The 10,923-nt window shown below is 38.7% G+C and overlaps 2 pseudogenes across 1 annotated transcript; one reads left to right on the top strand and one right to left on the bottom strand.

Moving 5' to 3' along the window:
- Positions 1-5,317: 5,317 nt before the first annotated feature.
- On the top strand, positions 5,318-6,472 carry LOC149115073 (uncharacterized; annotated as a pseudogene).
- Positions 6,465-7,630, bottom strand: LOC110046525 (uncharacterized; annotated as a pseudogene). The gene is made up of 2 exons (XR_016206221.1): positions 7,465-7,630; positions 6,465-7,338 (listed from the first exon to the last, which is right to left on the bottom strand). The product of XR_016206221.1 is annotated as an uncharacterized LOC110046525 (transcript).
- Positions 7,631-10,923: the final 3,293 nt, after the last annotated feature.

Below are 10,923 nucleotides of genomic sequence, written 5' to 3'. Positions count from 1 at the left end.
CTGTCCATTGTGTTTGACAGAATTCTGCTTCATCGCAGATCTGAATGATTGTCATAAGAATGTGGCGGTTAATATGATGCCAAGACAAACATTAAAATACAGGAGCTCTAAGTTGTCACAGCCCATGAATTTGTCACGGTAACCGGCCGTTTTAAACAAGACGATCAAGTACGGCCACAAGGAACACAAAACCACCAAACACAACCGCACAAAGATTAAATGAGCGAATGGCTTACTTGTCTGTACTGTGCCAAAAAGAACAATGGCCTGGAGAATTATCGTCGCAATCATCTTTTATGCCTGCGACAAAAAATAATAATAATTCTTCAGCGTTTTATGAATACATAATATACAGAAATGTGCAAATTAAAACTACAAGCGTGAAATTCAGTCCGGCAGTTTCCTAGTCCAAGGCTAAAAATTAGCGGACTTCAAATGTTTCAGTGAATTTGAAACTCAGTGAACTGCATTGAATACAGCATCAATTGTTTTTTTTGAGCGCGAAGTTTAAAAAAATATATATTCATTTAGCTTCCGGGTTGATTCCCGACCAATTTAATTTTAGATGGAAAGCAAAAAAATTAAAAAAAATTCAAACCAGTTAATATTCAAGCCAATGTTTCTGAAAATTTTCACTGAAGGTAATCGTATGTTATAAGATTTATGAGACCAAAATACTATTTAGTCAAGTCTTGTGGACACAGTCTCAATACCGTTTCAAATTTTTATGTCACCTCGATATTTTCACTTTTGCCTTGAAAATAGTGTTCGAAACATATAAACCTCGGACAACTGTAATTTAAATAGTTTTGTCTTTGTCAGTTGTATTCTGTCACCTTGAAACTTCACCCGCAATTTTCTCCAAAAGACTCCCATATGGGCTTTTAAAATTGTTTCATCGTTAAGACAATTACGTCGGGACTAAGATGCCGACGTCGTATTTTCAAAATTATCCCTTATTAAAAACAGGCCTAATAAGATATTTGGTCTCAATGGGGTATGGCATCATAACGTTGCAAAGATAACTCAGATCATGGTAAAACGTACATCACCTAAAACATTTATCTCTAGCACACCTGGTAGTACCGTTCGATTATCTGTTTCAGAGTTTATTATGGTCATTTATTATATGGCTTGTGTTTGTAGGCGATATAACGCGCGCTCTGATTGGTTAATTGTCACTGAATTGTAGGGCATTATTCTCCCGTAATGCCCACGGGCCGATTACGGATTATGCAAATTAGGAAGAGCCCGGCTCGGAAAATTCAAGCGCATTGAAACGATGAAAGCCGATTAAAAACAGTAAGAGAAGTAAATTTAATTCCGAGTAGCTAAAAGTTTAGGGATTTTTCCTTAATACAATTTACATAGAAGTCGTTTTTGACTTACCGGTAACCTTGGCGAGCACTAGTGAAAAACAATCAAAGTTTGCCGAGTGTCGAGTAAAGCTAAAATCGCTAAGTGAAAGACACCATCGGCAGAGATGTCACGTATCCTGAGCAGAAAACCACGAAGAAATTTATAAGTTATCATCTTAGTCACAATAATTACCGAAATATTGAACTCCGTTTCAGTTCTCATCAAATAGATTCCCTCGCTTCAACACAAGCAAGTGAAAATCAGCTTCCAGGATCATCAGGTGTAAACAATCGGGCGGTTTCTGTCGGTAGCAGTGTTTCTGATACCTGCAGGAAGTTTTAGACGCTCACAAGGCTTGAAAAGTTCATTCATAAGTCCCAGAATTAAGAAGGCCAAGATATGTTGTCGAAAGCGAATGCGAAGATCGAGTTATTCTGAGCAGTGCATTCTGAAGCATTAGTATTTTCTTTCACCGAAAGACCGTTGGTTTGGACCATTTTGAAGCACTTTCTGTCTTTTCTATATGCGTTGACGTTTCGCCACAAAAGTTGGAAAAACTCCCCCATCAAGTTGTAGCTCCATGATACTAAAATACCTTTTTGAGGGCTGTGACAATCATTTTTCCCGTAAAGAATTACAGTAGTGAAGTTCACTGACTGTATAGTTTTGCCCTGGGTTTGAGACGATGAATGAATCGGTAAACGCGCGCATCGCCGGATGTACATTGACGACTTCCGCTCGAATAATTGTTTTTCTTTAATTCGTGAGCCATATAATAAACAACTTAATAACCTCGACCGTTCGGTCGTTACGGGAAAATCTCAAACCTCGGCCTACCGTATTGACCTCGCTATCGCTCGGTCAATACGGCAAGGCCTCAGTTTGAGATTTTCCCGTAACGACCTCACTCTCGGTTATTAAGTAGTTAGTCATATAGATCCAAAGTTTGGACACTTAGGGAACGATGGGAGAGCATTAACTTTGAAAACAATAGTGGCTGAAATATTAACCTGAATCGTAAAAAAAAAAGCAAGATTATTTTTAATAAAAATTCTATAATTGACTTACCACTCCCCTTAGAGGGCGACTGCGAATTGTGACTTCCTCTTTGGTGTACGCTACAAAACGATGGATCAGCTGAGTCACTCAAGGAACTGAAGAAAATTCATATGTTTTACAGCTTGTGTCAAAACCTGTCTCGCCTCTCCATTTTACTGTATTGTTATGCAAATATCGCAAGCAGATTAATCGGGAAATTTTTCGCCTTTAGTCAAACTGTAAACTGTGAAGGGTTAGCCCAAACAAGGAATTTTGGCAGACGCAACTTTCAAAATGCTAGGTGTTTTAATGCGCATTCTTATTTAACCTAGCTTTGAAATGATGTTCTTTAAATTAAAGAATTATTTTAGACAGAATAAACTAAAACAGTTAAACGACTCTGATGTTTCAAATTTATTGAAGGGACTCACGAGACAACAGAGAAATCGACCTGCCGTCAAGAACCAACACCAGTTATGGACTCAACCTCATCCCAATGTTGGGGTTGTATGAGTGCTCCAAAGCATGGCGCTTGAGAAAATCGAAAACAGACCTGTTCAACCAAGTGGAAAAGACAATGCCATACGACATGCGAAAATGTAGGAAACTTAAACCGGAATTTTTGGTCGAATGTCTCGCGCTCCACTCAACCAGGAGATTTTTTTCGCTCGCCTTAAACAAGAACAATCCTCGTTAATTGAGAAAGCCTTTCGATGGGGATTTTCTTATCTCCACAACACATAGACGAAGACAATGAAAACGTACCAGACTTTGATAACATCTACTATGCATAAAGGAGAATTTGATTAAATCATCGAAATAAAGTTGTTTCTTGTTTATTCCCGATATCTATTTAAAGAAGAACTAGTTCATGCTTTTGGCTTGTGTCTGTCGAGTTATATTGTACTTGGAAAGTTTGGAGAGCACTACAGGAGTTGAGAGTTTCTCTCGGCTGAAACTCGAGCACTCTTTTATGCTTTTCTCAGGTTCTCCAAATCCATCACTCGAAAGAGCTGTACCACGTGTTTAAGTCTCTTGGGACGCGTTCCTCGAAGGTCTCGAAACGTTTTCACACCCGGAAAGCCGTAGCAAAATCTCAAATCGTTTGATTACAGAGCTGTTTTATTCACATATTCTTAATATAAACAGAGGTTGTCTTCATACAAGGAGTTTCAGGCGTTTCCACCTCTCGGTTTTTAGGTACAGATTATCTAAAAATGGCTTTGCGGGCCCGAAAAGTTTCCGAGGCGTTCGAGAAACGGGACCCTGGGCTCTTTGACACAGCTCCAATACGTAAATTTTTTTTTAATTGCTTAAAGGTTAGCACCAAAGATTCACACATATTTTTCTAACACGTGAAAGCTGGAATTTAAAAATTTTGGTAGACCGTCCGCTTACATGTTCGAGGTGAACGCACAGGCACGGCCAGCTTTTTGATGGGAAGAATCCGGGCTGGTAACAAATCGTATTTTCTCGATTAAACTTTGGGTATCGAACCCTTTAGGAATTTATGTTCGAAGTATATAGACTTTAAGTTAATGATAGTGTATTTAGCTTTCAAAATAATGAAAGAAAGCTCTACTAAATTTCATTCTGGTTTAAACTATAGAAGTCAAATAAACACCTGAGCCATGAAGTCAAGTTTAAAACAAACACTGGGGGTCTTTGAATCGGAAAAACAACAGGAAAACTTAAAGACGACATAACAAGGCGGATTAAAACTCTTCTTAATTAGTTTTCAATTTCTTAATTTATGATGAAGGGAGAACTTCTAACTATTATTCACGAATGTCTGTTATGAAATCTATTAGTTTATTACTTAAAGGACGGTCTCTAACGGAACGAAATTAACCTAAGATATAAAAACAATTGATATATATTAAATTTGTAAAAAGATTAATGTCTATATAAGTAATATATAAAACAAACGTTTAACACTGTCTAAGATGCAAGTCCTTTTAACGGGATTGGGAAACTTACACGAGATGAAATAAGAAGGGCGCCATAACTTCAACATCTTTTTCAATACATTTATGAACTGGGTGTGAGTTAATATTTTTGCCATACGTTCTCAGACAAAATATAAGAACGCAAAAAGGATCTGAATATTTTACACATGCCACGGAACGACGACTACGCCGGAGGAATTTGAAAATGCATTAATCACCGGTCACTTTGGATTTGTGTTTGAGGGAAACTTGGTCAAGAAAATCTCACGATTATCGTGACGTCATCGTTTTCGAAAAGCTCCATTTCTAAAATGTTTTCCGTCCACGCGAAAACGAAACGCCGGCGTCTTCGAATTAACTCGTTTTGCTGAGCTCTTATCTTTGGTCGCTCTTGAAACTGTATATGAAAATTTTCATGCCATTAAATAGAACGCGCGCGGATAACCCGTTTTCTTCATTGTCTTTATCTGCAGAACAATCGATCGAGAGCCGAGTATGACAAAATTTTCGAACCTCTCGATATGGCGGAGAACCTCGACGCTAAAATCGAAGCAATTCTGAAAAAAGAAAAAATTAGACAAGCTTAACGTCATCGAACTTCAACTCTACGAGGTTCATAGACAGTAGCTAGCATGAAGAAACAGTAAGCAGTAGATTAGACTCAGAGGTCCAAGTTTTAAAGACCAGAACCAAAAAATTGGAAAGGAATGTGGCGGAACTCAAAGCAGGCTCAAGACGAGAAAATCCTGAAACGTTCTTCGGCGTACCAGAAAATACTAGGGAACTTAAGCACAGGTCGTTTTAGAGGTAACGGCAACTTTAGCGACCGAAACAGCCTGGGAAGAGAACGACGTCGTTCCCGACAAAATATAAACGTTAAGCAGCCAGACGAGTTTTGCAGCAGCGACGCCGGTAGCAAACTCTGTTCGCTTTTAAAATAAGCTGTGAAATAAGAAACCTGCTTCCTTTTTTGTACGACAGTAAAAGCATCTGTGACGAAGAATTTTTGACCTTGTACGAAAGTTACAGTTCCAAGAATCCAGAATTCCCTTACCGCTCCTACCCAAAGTTTGATTACGACCAGATGGATGAATCAGAGTGTTTAGCGGAGTTCAGAGTGCGAAAACAGGACATAACATTATTGACAAATGTTCTTTAATTACCAGTCACTTTCCTATGTCCGCAAAGAACAACTTGTGACCGAACTGAAGGGCTTTGTATACTTCTGAAGCACTTGTCGTATCCATGTCGCTATTCAGACATGATTGATCGTTTTGCAAGACCAATTCCTGAAATAAGCATGATTACCAATACAGTGATGGATCATATTTTTTTGAGCCATGGTCATCAAATTTCAGAATGGAATTTTGATATATTGAGTCCACCAATGCTGCAGGAGTATGCAGATGTTATCCATTCTAAAGGTGCGCCTCTCAGCAATTGCTTTGGGCTTATAGATGGGACAGTCAGACCAATTTCTCGCCCAGGCCAACACCAAAGAATAGTGTACAATGGACATAAACAGGTACATTCACTCAAGTTTCAGTCCGTCGCTCTACCAAATGGACTTATTGGAAATATGTATGTGCCTGTTGGTAAGTTATGTCCACCACGATGCCATGAAAATAAGCTGCCACTTATAATTAAGGTTTCATTAATTTATTAATCAGGGGAAAACACACGATGCAAGCATGTTGGTAGATTCCAATCTTCTCCAGGAATTGGAAAGGAACGCATTTTCCCCAACAGGCCAGCCCATGAGTGTTTATGGTGATCCCGCCTATCCCCTGCGAACACACCTGCAGGCAACATTTCGCCATGGTGCCCTAACACCGATGATGGAACAATACAGCTTTGACATGAGTTTTGTTAGAGTAACTATGGAGTGGCTCTTTGGGGACACCATCAACGACTTCAAGTTTTTAGATTTAAGAAAAACCCAAAATTGGAATGAGTAGTGTGAGAAAAATGTATCTTGTATGTGAACTTCTTAATAATGCTATTACCTGCCTATATGGCAACAAAACCTCAGAGTTTTTTGGCCTAGCTAGACCCTCCTTCATTGCAGTATTATTTTAGATAAATTCTCTCAAATAAACAGAGCAGAAATGGAGGCTATTTTAATTAAACCCAAATTTATTAAGTATTTGAATTCGTCTTAGTGGTCACCAATGTAAGAGTCAAACTTGTAACAACAATAATGAATGAACTTGGTTTTTTTTCGAATTCACAAAACGCAAGTAAATAATAAGACATCAGTTCCAACAAATACCTGTCTTTTTGTTGAAATAAATAAACACTGACTTTACATGTTCATACTTGGGGAAAATGTCATTGTTTCTTCTCAAGCAGCTTTTGGATAACTGACAGAATAGCTAGATTTGTTTGTTGTTGTTGCTGTAAGACAGTCACCATCACTTGCTGATTCTGCTCTTGTTCTAGTCTTCTTAGATCTAGCTCTTGTTGTCGTAATTCTCGCTCATTCTTGGCTTTCTTTTGCATGAATTCAACTAGCGGTTCGGTGCGAGCACTTCTCCTTTGGCACTTCGGTTTCCCCTCGCATTCATTGCCATTCTCTGTTGACCTGCGCTTTTTCGTTTCGCTGTATCGCTCTAAAGCTTTCTGCCTTACGTCCTCTGCCTTGCTTTTATCTTCTTTTTGCTTTCTTACCTGAGCATCACCAACTTTGTTTAAGCTCTCTTCTTTCCCAACGAGTTGTTCAAGTAAAACATCTATTTCAGACATGTCGTCCTCGGATATTCCACTTGCAGTTTCTTCTTGATGTATCATGGCCTTATACTTCTTCTGGAGAAGAACCCATCGGCCCTCTTATCTTTGAGATGAAACCTGATTGTCTTCACTTGATTTAACTTTTCTGCCATCGATTCCACCTTATTCCCTTCGCAACGCTTCCTTTTTTGAATGAAAATAATCGCTCGCCAGGATTTCTCGAAGCAAAATAACATCATGATCTTCAGTCCAGTCCATAGCTCTAAAAGTTAAATACGACAATTTAGCTATTTGACCGACGATCGAGAAAAAAAATGTAAACTTACAAAGATACGCATAAAAAGTTTTCTGTTGAAATGTCTTCGAAAGACTCAATAGTTCGGCTTACTTTGGTTTTCCATCGGAGGCCAGCGCCGACATCTTTTGCTCAAAGCTACGAGAAATGAAAATGTCTGTGTTTTTATCTATGTCTGAGTATAAAATTTGAACAACACGAAAGAAAATACTTCTAAAAAGGTAACAAGAGCAAAATAAAATGTTAAAACAAGTTTGAGACAAACTAGTGAGGGAAAGATACTCACGCTCTGGAAACAACGCCAAAATGAAGGTTTTCACGTTCGCGCGAAACAAAGACGACTTGACAGACAACTCCAGAACGCCCACCGGAACAAAATGTCACTTCCGGTCGCCTTCGCCATCGCAAAATAGCCTGGTGCTTAAGTTCCCTACTAGTAAAGATATTGAAGAAGGACCACAGCGAATCACATCAGAGCACAATGAAGAAGTCGTTTACCACGCAATTCCTGGATGAGCATCTATAAAGTCATCGCCCCTGCGAGAAAATTGAGTTTCAGAGAATAAACCGCTTTGGAAGGCCAAACCCGCTAAAATCTCGCCCAGTAATAGCAAGATTCCTGTAGTAATCTGATAGAGATCCCGTAATAGATCATGCACATAAAAACCTGAAAGGTCATCAAGACTTTCGTGTCTTCGAGGACATCCTGTAGGACCTATAACAGCTACACAAAAAACAAGTGGAGCAGCAAAACAGAAAAAAGCTAGAAAGTGAGGCCATATAGAGTAGTTTAGCAAAGCCAATCTGGGCTATTTCTCGACGGCAAATGTGTTGCCCCAGAACAGCCGTTGCAGTAATTCTGTCTGCATGGATCTGTATATCCTTTTGCAAACTGTAGAATTTCTGTTCTTTGATTACTTTTGTAAAAAAATATTTGCCATCAAGTCCCATGTCCCAAATAACCAACCGCATTTTTTTGCCGAATGTAACGCGCTTCACTGAAACAGAAGATTTTCCACTCGCCTTAAACAAAAAAATCATCCATTTATTGGAAAATTATGAACGATAGCGAGTACCTTTCGTTGGAGATCTTTGTATCCCAACAACGTGTTCACAAAGACTCACTTGAACTACACATAAAAGAGAATTTGACTGCATCATCGAATTAACGTGGTTTCTCGTTTATTCCAAATATCTATCAAAAAAAGAACTAGTTCATGCTTTTGGCTTTGCGTCTGTCGACTTATGATAAGCTCTTTAAGTCGGCGCCCACACGCAAAGTTTTCGTCATTCGGTATCAATAAAGATTCACGCACATTTTTATACGCTAAAGGACCTAAAGTTGGAATTTTAAAAAATTTGGCAGACCATCCGCGTACATATTTAACGTTAACCTCAGAATTAACCTGCAAAATGCCTCAATGTATATTAATTAAACCCTCGGCAAGCGAATAATTGTTTCAAGAAAGGTTTCAGAACGTACGAACGGAAAAAAGTATTTCATTTCCACGCCAGTATCCTCGAGCTCTACTGCTCTTCTTGTATTCTATTGAGTAAGGTCCTAAGGAAAACTATTTTAAAAAATTTAAAAGACGCCCTGACAGGGCCAGCACTTTGATGCGAAGATTCCAGGGTGTTGATATAATCCGCAAAACAAAAGGAGAATTCAGTGCAAGGCATGGTGGATTAAAATTCTGGCCAATATTTAGGATTATGTATTTTTTTCTTTCCATCTTATTACGAAGTACGGACTTTTCATTGCTATGAACGTCCGTCATGAATTCAGAATCTATGAGTTTTTTAAAGAACAATTTTGTACATAATGAAAGAAAATCAGCCAAATCTAAGTAATGTATTAAAAAAAACAACAACCATTTTACAGTTTGTATACGTCCTTTTATCGGAGTTGACGAAATAAACTGAGCGCGACACAGCTTCAGCACTTTCCCAATCTTTCCTAATCCATTTATTCAATATATGTGGCTTAATCTTTCTGGCCACACGTCTCAGACGATATAGTGCTACATATCAAGAAACGAAAAAAAAATATCTGTAATGCTTGCACAGAAACCTGACTCAGAGAATACTTGGAACTATCTGAGAAAATATCATCTGTGACTGTTTTGACAGTTCATTAACCAGTAGGCTGTAGCTGAATTGCTCAAATCCTGTTAAAAACGTGAGCGTTTAAATCATTTTGAACAAATTTTCACAATGCCTTCTGCAAAGAAGAAAATTCATAGCGGAGCATCCATTCCTTAGAAATTTTAGTAACCATCACGCCGAGTAAATTTGGTTATGTTCGTCCGTCCGTCCGTCCACCCGTACAGACTCTGGGGGAGGGGGAGGGGAGTCTGAAGGTAACCCGAACGGGAGAGCTCAAAAGCGCTATCTTTTCTCGGCGCGATGAAAACTCATTGCTATATTGCTATGTCAACAAACGATAGCGGAGTTGATAATGTAATGTTTTCAAGAGAGGGTTTAACTGAGGGAGAACGTGAAAGAAGATAATCGGGAGCAAGAATTACTAGTAACAGGAAAAGATCGCGAAAGACAGCAGGCTCGGCGAGGTCTAGAGAAAGTAAGCGAAACAGTACTGAACAATGCCGTGAATTAGGGCGAGTCAGGGCTGAGAGAAAGGAGATGAAACAATACCGAGCAATGCCATGAAGCAGAGCTAGCGAGAGCTTGAGAAAGGAGGCGAAATGGCCGACAAATTGTATCAGAAGACAACAGAACTTCCCAAGTTAATTCGCGCGTTGACATGTGCAGCCATGCAAGGCAAGTCACATGATGTGTACTGTGTTTCGAGAAATTACAGAACGCTAAATACAGCAGAAAAGATGATTGATTCGTTGATCTATCGAAAAGATTAGTTCAGGTCGGTCTTCACTACTAGTGCTGCCTGGAAGACTTGCGGTAAGCGACTGATCTATTGTTGTGGTGTTTTCAAGTGTTTTCTATACAAATTATCAAGTTGCCTTATCTTCAATAGGTATTTTTTCAAAGCCTTCCTGACTTGAGGCCATGCTGTGAGATATATTTTTTTTAAATTACATCGTTTTAATTTCGTTCATCGCTAAATAATAACACTTTAGTCGCTTTGTGGAAGTTGTTGTAAGTTGCATATTGTAAACAAATAGTTTTCGCTAATTTCACGGACTACAACCTCACGTCTAAAAATAATCAAACTGTAAGCTTATTTGTAACACTGTAAGGCGAGTTTTGAATTTTTTTTTTTTTTTCACAGGCACTCGCTTCATAGACTGCTAGAATTTCCTCGTTTTGTTAGTTCAATTTATTCGGTTTGGTGAAATGCTTGGGGGTTAAAGACTGGTAAAGCCACCGCCGATAAAATGACTGCAAAGTCGTCTGCAAAAATAATATTCAAATCTATGCTTAAGCGTGAATAATTATTAAACTTTAGCACTGCAAGTTTTTGAACTTCTGGAGTGTCCTTTTCAGGCTTGTAAATGCATTTCTTGGCTTTACTTTGAATTTGCATCCTTTCGTTGATAATTTCGGTAATCCAGGCTTTATTAAAGCGGGATT

Source organism: Orbicella faveolata, unplaced genomic scaffold, assembly GCF_042242905.1.
Source record: "Orbicella faveolata isolate gen_17 unplaced genomic scaffold, um_ofav_v1 contig_13, whole genome shotgun sequence".
NCBI classification, from domain to species: Eukaryota; Metazoa; Cnidaria; class Anthozoa; order Scleractinia; family Merulinidae; genus Orbicella; species Orbicella faveolata.
This window is presented reverse-complemented; position numbering and strand designations above follow the sequence as displayed.